Source organism: Dipodomys spectabilis, unplaced genomic scaffold (genome assembly GCF_019054845.1).
Source record: "Dipodomys spectabilis isolate Male_0828 unplaced genomic scaffold, ASM1905484v1 ptg000389l, whole genome shotgun sequence".
Taxonomy (NCBI): domain Eukaryota; kingdom Metazoa; phylum Chordata; class Mammalia; order Rodentia; family Heteromyidae; genus Dipodomys; species Dipodomys spectabilis.
This window is the reverse complement of record NW_024871066.1, coordinates 222205-233975: the sequence shown is the minus strand read 5'-3', so window position 1 is coordinate 233975 and position 11771 is coordinate 222205. Positions and strand designations below refer to the sequence as shown.

The 11771-nt window shown below is 34.4% G+C and overlaps 1 pseudogene; it reads left to right on the top strand.

The window, feature by feature from the left end:
- The first annotated feature begins 11392 nt into the window (after positions 1–11392).
- On the top strand, positions 11393–11492 carry LOC122096793 (annotated as a pseudogene).
- Positions 11493–11771: the final 279 nt, after the last annotated feature.

The window sequence follows — 11771 nt, the reverse complement described above, 5'->3', positions numbered from 1 at the left end:
CAAGGCTAGCACTCTACTACTTAAGTCACAGCGTCGCTTACAGTTTTTTGGTGCTTCTTTGGAGATAAGAGTCTCACAGACATTCCTGCCCGGGCTGGCTGTGAACCATGATCTTCATATCTCAGCCCCCTGTGTAGTTAGGATTAGAGGTCTGAGCCATGGGCACCCGGCTTAAGTTTAATTCTGACTTTTTTTCTCTCTCACACAGGAACTGGTTGAATGTGTGCTGGAGGAGGTGGCCCAGCGTCCCCATGTGTTTGGAACCCAAGGTGGCCCTCTCATTCTGGAGGTAGACTGTGGGTTAGGAGCTGTCTTGCTCAGCCTGTTGAACCAGCTCCATGAGGTAAGCCCCTCTGTGCCCTGGCTAGACTATAATGGTTATTCATTGTCCATCCAGCCTTACTGGACTTAGTATTTTTTGTATGTTATTTTCTAGCACCTGGCCAAAATTATGATACATAGTTATGGAATGAAAATATAATGCCATCTTAAGAAAGTCATTTAGGGCTCTGGGAATGTGACTTCATGGTGTGGTGATTGCCTAGCCTGCCTGAATGCCTGGGTTCAATTCCTCACAGAAAAACACTGAAAGAGGTGCTGTGCCCCAAGTGGTAGAGTGGTAGCCTTGAGGAAAAAAAAAGCAAGCTCAGGAATAATTCCCTAGTCCTGAGTTTAAGCCCCCTGGACTGTCAGAAACAAAACAAAACAAAAGAAAACAGTTAGTAAATGCAAAATAAAGAACACATACTTGGAGTATATAATTGCTCCTTCCATACTGATACCTGACAATAGTCCCTAATTCATGCATTTTGCCTATATTAGGATACTGTGTTGAAAAAAAAAATGTTTTGTTCATTAGATCACTGCAGTTAATGCCAGGAATATACTTAGATGTCAAGGGAAGATGAATTCTGGAAATTAAAAGATTCTAGGCTTTTGAGTGGTCACTGCTAATCACAGAGAAGGCTAGTCTAAGTGAGATTTGGAAATCTTTTTGGTCAGTTATGGCACTAAAAAGGCAGAGACTAATTAACAGTTGTGATAGAGGAGAAGGAATAACTCCAGATGGAAGGAATGAATGATAGTAACTAACATATACCAGAAACTGTTCTAGGGAAATATTTTTGGTTATTGAAGAACTAGTTATCAACTAGGCTTATACCTCATTGCCTTTAACATTGTAAATCTCTTAGGCTAGTTTTTAATCTCTGTGTGATAAATGTATCTCCTTCTATGCTGTTCTTTCATACCTGATCTCCTTTGCTTTCTAAAAATCTCAGTCTTTCTATATTACTCTATGAATATTGCCTAATACTAAATAACACCTACACAGATGGCAGAGGATGCTAATGTAAGAGTCCCATAGCTCATGAGTCATTAATATAACAACATGGAAAAATGAGGACATATTTATTCCTACCCCAATTTTTCTGAAAAGCTGCAATGTCATCATTTGGTTCAAATTTCCATTCTTTGTCTACATAGTGTCATTAAGTACACATAAATGCAAATATGAGCCAGGTGCTGGTAGCTCAAGCCTGTAATCCTAGCTACTCAGAAGGATGAGACCAGAGGATTGTGGTTCAAAGCAAGCCTTGTCAGGAAAGTCCATGAGACCCTTATCTTCAATTAATCACAGGAAACCCGGAATTGGTGCTGTAGCTAAAGTGGTAGAGTGCTCAACTTGAGATGAAGAGGTGAGAGACAGCGCCCACAAAAAAAAGTGCAAATATGACTTTCAGTTTCCCCAAAAGGAATGACAAGGTCAATAGTAATCTTTCCAAGCATAAAAAATAATTACAAAATGATTCAGTGCACCTACTTTCACTGAGTTATTTAAGTTATGGCTTCTTTGCTGGGCATATTCTCTTCTTTTAAAAATTGTCAAATATTAGCTTTATAATAAACTTCATCTAATATTTTTTTTCAAAAGAGAAGTCCATACTGTCGATCTCACTTGGCTTTCTTACTATCCTATTTCAAAGCTAATCCAGGCAGGAAAGTCTGTCAAACTATTATCTCTAAATAAACACTAAAAACTAACTAAAAAAACAACGTTAATTCCTTTTATTCTATGCTGGCCTTCACATGGCACATTATTATCTTTTGTAATACTCTCAACTAGAAGTTCACAGACAAGTTTATATGAATAAAAAACACTGGAAAAAGTAAGGGACAGAGTTTCCTTCAAGCCTTGGGATTCTTTTCTTTTCTTGTACAGTAAAAAGGAAAGCACAAGTTAATTTGAACTTTATCATTTCTCTGTGTTCAATTCCTCTCCTGGGATCAGTTTCCACAAAGTCCAGTAACAATCATTGGTGCTTCTTGAGGTCTAATGAATGTTTTCTGTCTTCATTGAAATAACACAAGGACACTTTTGGACATGAGGTAATAGGTGTTTCAGAGACAACTTAGTAAAAGAGAAAATATAAAATTTATATTGCTTATAAATACGTTATCCATGAGTACATTTAGTTCAAACTTCATAATTGCTCTGCAAATTAAGCCAAATTTTAAATAGGAAGAAGGTCCTCAGATCATTCTTTTTGTGAGTGTATTTTCTGTGCGTTATTTCCCTAGTGCACATGAATTAACAGTAAGAGAAACATTTGCAACAATAGGAGAAAGAGAAGTTCTGTGTTTAAGTATAAGGGTTCAATACAATATAGAAGACTACAAATAAGACAACATCGAAACAATAAAGCCAAGTCCAATATGTAGATTTATGGGAGTGTTCCTAAGTGGAATATGAAGTATGAGGCCTTTCCCTTTCTCAACCACGTTTGCTAATCGCACAAATTTTTAAAAGTAGAATGGAAGAATAATTCTGGTTCCAATGAAAGTCAGATATAAGGGCATGGACTTAACTGGAAAAACAAGTCCATCTTGAGAGAGCAGGGATTATACTGGCAATGAACTAGTGGCTAAGATCACATTTCTTTTTTCTTTCCTTTACTTGCATTTTGTTGTTGTTGTTGGTCTTGGCACTTGAACTTTGGGCCTGGGCACTGTCCCTCTGCTATTCAGCTCAAGGCTACTGCTCTACCACTTGAGCCACAGGGCCACTTCCAGTTTTCTTGTAGTTAATTGGAGAAAAACGTCTCTGGGACTTTCCTAGCTGGGCTGGCTTTGAACCCCAATCCCCAGATCTCTCCACCACGCAGCTTAAGATCACATTTCTAACAGTGTACACTCAGCATATGCAATGTGTATGTTCATCTAACTTTATATGAATTTTTGAGTTAAAAATGTGGGCTACAGCTTAGACTTTTCACTCAAAAAATGTTTGTAGTTTAAAAGTTGATAATTCTGGAGATATAAAACCTAAGAATGTAAAGCAGTCTGGGAAGTTCAGTTTGCATGCAGCCTGGGCAGAACAGTCTTTGCCACACTACCAGCCAAAACCTGAATTGGAAGAATGTCTCAGGTGATGGAATACCAGGCATGAGCAAGATTGATGAATAAGAGCTTGAGGCTTTTGCATACATACATAGAAACATACACATACACACAGAGGCACTTATATGTGCACACAAAAATACACAAATGAAACAACTCTTAGAATATGTAGGAAAGTTTAAAAATAGCAATAGAAAATATGTCTTGAGTAAGAATTAAGAGATGAATTTTAATATTAGAAAGTCCTCATGAACTTTCTTCAAAAAAGTTTGAGACTATTACATAGGTAAGGACGAGAGATAGTAAGAGAGCCAAGTAATTATTATTAAAGGGATCGAATGAATCAGAGATCCCAGCAGGTGCATCTGAAAATGATCATATCCTGTGTCAAATGTTAGAAGATCTTCTAAAATAGTACATAAACACTCTGAGCAGTCTGTCTATTGGATAATGTCATTGGAGAAGTTCAGAAATGCTAGTCTATGTCTAGATTAAATAAACCAACAAACATGGCAGGGCAATGTGATACAAACCTGGAATTCTAGCACTCAGACTAAGGCAGGAGATTAGAGAGTGGAATTAAATAGTGATACATTTCCTGGACCAGGTAGTATAATTTTGTCTAATAAAACAAACCAAACAACAAGAAAGGAATACACAGAAGTTTGGGCTAATTTTGTTATTATGTTTTGAAAAGTCAAGTTTCCTATTGAAATGCAACTCGTATATAATCTTCAGTTTTGTTTTAAATGCTCTCTTCATTACAGAACATTCCTAGATTCAAAATGGCTCATGATTCCCACCCAAAATTTGAAAAAGTAAGTAAGCATCATTCTCTTGGATTCCAAAGAAATGAGGAAGGATTACAAAATCTTAAGCCTAGAGAAATTTCAAAGTTCATCTAAAGCAGGACTTTGTAGATCTTGCTAAATTAGAATTAAGAGTTAACATAAATATTTTAGTTTTGCTTGTAATTTCATATTTTATAGGATACTACAAAATTCTTTTTGAGTAGAGGGTTTAATTGACAAATTCACAAATGATTCTGGCATTCTATTTGCCTAGAATATGCTTTCAAGAGAGTTATAATTAGATCTTAGTTAGTAGAAAATTCCAACAATTCATGTATAAAATGATAATGTAAATAATCTAGACAGAGTTGCCAACAAATCGATATTAATTTATAAATATAGAAAAATTGCAATTTTTGAGGGTTTTGTATAACATTGTATGAAGAGAATAATTGTGTGACATCTTCTTTCTTCTACCTATATGTAACACAGGAAGCAATTTCCTTAATTACGTGCCTCTGTATACAATGAGAAAAATGCTACATTTGGGGTTATTAGTTTGTCCTAGGGCTTGAAATCTGGGCCTGGAAACTGTCTCTGAGCCTGTTTATGCTCAAGGCTCGTGCACTACCACTTCAATCTCAGTGCCACTTGTGTCTGACTTTTTCTGAGTTTATTGGATATTTGAACCATAATCTTCTGACCTTAGCATCCTAAATATCTGTGATAGTTTAAAAAAGTATAAATATAAATAACATTTGCAAGTGTTCTGATCTCAAGAATCTCACTGGGGGAAAAATGATGCAACCCAGTTAATTGTAGTATTCTTTCCAGAACAAGGAGAGAATCACATTATCAGAGGTGTAGTATTTTTTTTCACAATAGAGATAAGCTATTCATGATGTGAATTAAGGGAATATTAAGGTGCACTTTACAAGTTGGAAATTATTGGACTAAGATGATTTATGGCATAAATCTTTGGATTTATGGTTCATAGAAATTATAGCTTACTCTGATAAAATTTGCTTACTCTTGTAGAATTAATTACAGATGCTTCATAATTTTATCCTCTACCAGAATGTGGCTATTTTTCTGTTGACTTCTCAATCTGTAACACTTCATTGGAAACTGCATCTATTGCAAAATTACATAACATGCAAACAGTTACTGTTTTGAATCACTCAGGTATGGAATGTTCAGAATTTGAAAATGAGTAGTTATTAGTCATAGGAATTTTGAGGAACACATATATTCTGTCCTCTTAACAACTCATTTACTTTTAAAAGTTATGGGTTTCCATAGAATTAAACTATATTCGGTTTTAGTAGAGAAAGTACTAAATTTTTCTTTTTTTCAAAATATTGTCAAGTTTATTGTGAAAATATTGTCTAGTTGGATAACATTCAAGTTGATGACTCTCTGATAAAAAAAGGAGTAATCAATTCAAATTAGTTGCCAAATATTATTGATTTTTAAAAAGTTACTACATAAAATATTTACTATAACAATACAGTGAAATTATTTTTTATGTAGCTTATTTTTTAATTTAATTTTATTGTCAAATTGGTGAACAATGGGTTACAGTAATTGTAAGGTAGTGAAAACATAACTTTTCAAACTTTTTACCCCCTCTTTCATTTTTCTTATAGTTTTCTTTCACCTCAATACTCCTCACAAGTTTTAATGTACATTTCCAACATATTGTCTTGTGAGTATTGTTATTGCATTGGCTTGCCCTTTGTCCTTTGTCTTGCCATTTTGTTATTCCTCTTCCCTTCCATAATTAAGGTAAATGTATACACAATACACAGGGCACAAAATCAAATACAGCCGATGCCAAGCCATAGGTGGAAAACCCAAAGAAAATAGAAATCATATAGTACATTATAAACAACTGCAAAAAAAATCTCTGTTTCCATACCTTGGAGTTCATTTTGCTCAGCATCAGCTTATATGTTCATATATACACATAAAGCCACTGGAAAATAATAGTTGCATGGACACTATATCATATAAACAACATGTTACTGTTTTTGATGGAAAAGGTTGAATTAGGATTGGGGAAAACGTGATTCTGATAAAGGAATTTCAAAAGAGTTTAAAAATTATGACAGGTATATTTTAATTGTTCAAATTTTTAACAAATTAGCCTATTAAGAAAATTGCCTGGGAAAATAGGCTTTCATGCCAAGAAAGCTATGGAGACCTAGTTGAGAGGGAGCAATGTGGATAAAGATAGCTCATTTTCACACTAAACAAACTTCAGAAACCTTACTGTAAATCCTGTAGGTTCCCTTGAGAATTGTCCTTACCCAGGAAATATACTCTCACTGTGTGAAATTCAAAGTTCTCAAGAAAACTAAGACATCAAATTTTGTGAATTGACCTTTAATTACCAAAATTATTCTTTGAAAAAGATAATTTGGGTCAAAATATTTAGGGAGAAAGGGCCCTTCAAAATGAAAGAAGGTATTGGGTTCACACTTTTCTGTTTGTAACACTTTCCACAATGTCTTTGCACGTGAAGCACTGAAACACAGAAAAAAATCTGATTGGTTACGCCAATGATTACACATTTCTAAGTAGCTCACAAAAAATAATATCCTTATTAACATGAGGTAGTGAAGACGTCTCTTATTACATAAGCCAAAAAGTTTGGGATTAGAAAAGAATTGAGAAAATTGAAAAGGTAAGAAATCAATGTTCTTAGAAGCCCTATATAAGCATACTGACTTCAGCAGTGGAGGGAGGCCAAAAATTTTGATATAGATTGTCTTAATATTTTTGCTACCTAAAGTGATTTTACAGAGCCTATTTGGCTCACTACAATGTAGAACAGTTTGAATGAGGACAGGAAAATAAATTCTACGTCCAAATGAGGCAACTTAAAAGAGTTTTAAAAGAGAAACCATGAAGATGTAGCGGGGTGGGGTTGGGAGGAGATCTTATAGTCTTTCAGCTTCACTGGACTTGAAGTCAAGAAGCTGTGCTTAATTGGAAATCAGGGAAGAGCTAGGAGGAGGACATAGAATTAGGACATAGAAGCATTGTCCTTTGTAATAGACACTGTTACCCAAGGTATGGATGATTTAACTCTATTCTGTTCCATACATCTTGCTGAGCAAATGCAAGACCAAGAAAAAATAATCTATTGAAATAATTTTGCAAAGAATAACTTCACTGATCCTGATATGGTATCTAAGGAGAGTCTTAAGAGAGAACATAAAAGTGGAGTATACTTCGGTTTCCTCTAAGCATCTTGTTAGCAAAATATATCTTTGAGGTTAGAAGTGATTGAACCAAAAAATAGTGGAGTACTTATTTTTGTGGAACTTTAGACACAAGAAGACTTTCAAGGTAAAAGAAAAAAAGTATAGCTAAATATTTGTGATCACAGCTTCTTGAATCGGTTTTTTGGAGACAAAGTTTTACATTAGAGTTTGTCCTCATTAACATAGATGTTGGATTTTCGTGGCAACCAAATGCAAGGGTGAAGCTTAATGGACTCCCTTGGACAAGTAAACAGCATGGTAGAAAAAAAATGGCAAATAATATTTAGGAAATTAGTTTGGCTAATTACTTTGCCAGAACAAAGAATGAAAGATATAATTCAAAATCACTTGACTTAAAAGTATGAAGAAAGAGTAGTGAAGAGAGATGAGAGAAAACATAGAGGACTCTTCTGTCTCCAATGGAGTAATGGATTCTTGATCTTGTTTCTTCCATTCTATCTTCACAAGCCATCAAGTGTGGCTGAGGACTGGAGTATCCATTTCAGACAAAGAGAACTCACAGAAGAAAATATTTGCAGCAGATGTAGGTGATTCACAACCTTAGACAATCTACTTAAATCTGTTCAAAATTCTCTGCTACACCAAACTGCCCTCTTTGAACAGCTTTGTTTGCTATTCCCCAGACTACCCTTCATGAACTATTTAAAATTTTGAGAGGTCATATACTCCTCTCTAGAGATTGCTGTTTGGTTGTGATTTTTGTGTGTTTTTGTTTTTTGTTGTGTTTTTTAATTAAATTTCAAAAGGTTGTGCAAGTGTATTACAATAAATATGTCCATCTAATTGTCCAATGCTCCTGGATCAGAGTGACTCCTTCTATCATTCTCAACCAACCCTTCTCCAAGATGTATTTCAGATTTATCACTTCCTTTATCACATGTGTACATTGAGTATTCTAGCTGTACTTGCCCCTTGTTCCATTTTTCATTCATTCTGTCTTTACTATTATTCCTCTCTGGTTTCAACTTCCTGATAGTCATTCTGTTAAACTGTTAATATTCTGAAAGTTTTATATACTATCCATGGAGTTTCAATCCTGCATACACTTGAACTGATGTCAGCTTATATTTCCATAATTCATTCATCTGCAATAACAATTTGCAAGACTGGAGAGGTGAAGCACCTAGACATGATTTTATTCTCATCCATTTGGAAGATTAATCTTTAGTCAACAAGAAAGTTTAAAAATGGCTTAGAATATAATCCTAACTACCAAATTTTATAAATGGCTTTGAAAAAGGTTTATGATTATTTTATTTTACATGGGATAATATTTTCTACTACCTATAAGTTTTGGAAAAAGTAGAAGACGACGATTTACTACTATACAGGAATATGGTAGAAATAGAAGACAGATTTTTTGTTTGTCACATCTCTGATGAGTACCCATATTCATGACTTTAAGTCATATTTCTTACTATGTTAGACTGATAGGTAAAACATAAAATAACATATGATAAAGCAACTATTTGTGACATTTTAAAATGCACCTTAGGGGCTTGGAAGGTGGCTCAATGGTAGAGTGCTTTCCTTGCATGCATGAGGCCCTGGGTTCGATTCCTCAGCACCACATAAGCAGAAAAAGCCAGAAGTGGCGCTGTGGCTCCAGTGGTAGAGTGCTAGCCTTGAGCTGAAGAGCTGAGGGACAGCTCCCAGGCCCAGAGTTCAGGCCCCATGACTGGCAAAAATATATATATATACCTTAGTAAGTGATTAAACTTACTTTATTAGCTAGTGTTTGGGTTTGAATTATGGGAGGTTTTTCTATTTGACACATTTCTGTAAGGCACATACTGAACAACACAAATGGTGCGTGGTACTATTTCTACACTTTAATGAATGGTTGAACCTGTTTGGCATTAGTGCTGGGTAAATAAAACAACTCTATTGTAACTTGCACCCTAAACTTGAAAAATTTGTAATGTCAATATTGTCTACTTGTCAAATGTAATTTTGGTGAATGTGATTTTTAAAAGATTATTTGAAAAGGAATCTGTTTTCAGGAGATTAAGTGTAGGTTATCATTGGTTTGAGAATGATAACATTTTTATTCTACAGAAACAAGTTTTACTGAAGTACCAGTATTTTGAAGCATTAACGATCTTCTCAATTAATGTTTTTGTGAATTATATTTGACCTGTAATTCAAGTTTGCCTAGCCTTGGTAGACCAATTATGGATCTATCGTTCTAGGAACTATTTTTTTTGCCTACTTATGCTGGACTGAAATCTTTGAGTAATCATTAGAAGAGGGGTATTAAAAATAATTTTGTGACATTTGTGATCTTGGTCACTCAAATGGGCTGGTCATTTGTAAACTGAAAGTTTGAATTACTGTACTTTCTCTCAGATTTCGTGATCTCATCTTTCATTTTAAGTTGCATTGCATTACACAATTGCTTACCACTAATTCTGGTGTCATAAGGAATTGAGATGGATTTTCAATTACTTTCTGTTGGCATGTTTCATGAGCCTAGGTGAGAAATCTTCCCCTTGTTATCAGATGAAGAGGATAACTAAGACCTGGGATCCTAGGACCCGTGGGTCCTGCAGAAGAATAATACCTTTTAGATATCGTATCAGCAAAATTTGGGTACAATCAGTAGAAATGCTTCAGAAATATAGAGAAAAACATTTTGCAACCAGTGAGTTAAAACAATAAACAGAGCAGCAGAGTAAAATCCCTTATACATTAGAGGAAAACAATTGTTTTTTTTTTACAATGTGAATTCAGAAGACCAAGAATACTTAGAACATATCACAAGTTTATACCAAAGACATTGCATTGATACTTTTTATATTCTAATGTACATTCTAAACCTTATTATTTATATTCCAATCTATTTATTGTAATAAATATCTATTTATTTGTCAAATTATCAATTAATTCTAGTAAGTTCCACTGTGTGAAATAAAATATCAGCACGTATAAATATAAAATATATAACTATAAAATATAATAAAAAAAGCACATGTTTTGCAATGTTCTGTTGTGGTTACGGTATCAAAGGCAACTGTGTTTTAAAATATTATTCCATTATTTCTACCTCAGTGTTTGGTAGAGTTGGACCTAAAGCTTTACCATTTGGAGATTTACAGCCTAGAGACAAGAGGAAACACTGTGATTAAAACATTACCAATTTAAGGCCTATTATCGAGGAGAAACATATAGACTTCTCTTGTAACTATGAAAATATTTGATGAAAGAAAGGCAGTAGTGTAAATTCCTGCCTGGATGGATGGTAGACTGGCCAGGACATTTGGTAATCATGCATGTGAAATTTTTTTCACCTTCTTGGCTTTAGCTACTATTGAAATGTTAGGTATAAAAAACAATTATATTTTGATAAAATACCTTCTAGCCTAAATGATTCTGCCTTAACTGTTTATCTCTCTATGATCCCTTTTAACTAATATTAGTTTTGTTCCAATAAGAAAATCTATGCTGTCAGGGTAAGATATTCTGGTTGGTCTGTTGCTACAGGGAAGAAGAGTAAAGGGTCAGGTAGACATTTGTACCAGTAAGACATCATTTAGGAATTTTTAAGCTGCAGAAGTTTAGAAGTAGCTCTTAAGCAAGGCTTACTTTGAATCCATTAACTCCACAAAGCTAACTCAGTTTATAAATAAGTTCTTGAAAAACAATCACCTTTGGACCTAGCTATAAAGGCTTCAAAGTATGATCAAATTTAAAATGAAAAAGACTTAAAATAGTCATTGACAAAAAAATTGCAAATGTGAGCAATCGACCAAACAATATAAGCTTTTCCCAATATACACAGAATTTTAGAGAAGTAAGATCAATAACATTTTTAGGAACAATAAGGTTTCCTAGTTAAAAACAGTCAACCAAGGATATATGCCTGTATAAAGATTGCATCAATAACTACTTAAATTTACAGGATACTACATGCTTCAGCAGGACGTTTACCCAAATTACTACAATATAGAGATTATCATGGCATTTGCACAAGGATGATATGAAAATTTGTGAAATATTCCATATTTTTCATTCTTGAGATGCAAGAAATGAAAAACAGTTATTAAAAATTGATTACAAAAATACAAGTCGTTATGTCGAAAAATGAACTTTACAACTTTGTGCGGGTGGAGGGGTAGCAGGGAGTATTGAGTGGGGGAGCAGGGGAAGGATGGGAATGGATGGGGAGGGCAAATACAGGAGGAGGCTACAATGCTTGATGAGAAATGTACTCATTATCTTGCCCATGTAATTGTAACCCCTCTGTACAGTATTTTCACAATAAAAAATTTAAAAAGGCAAATGTAAC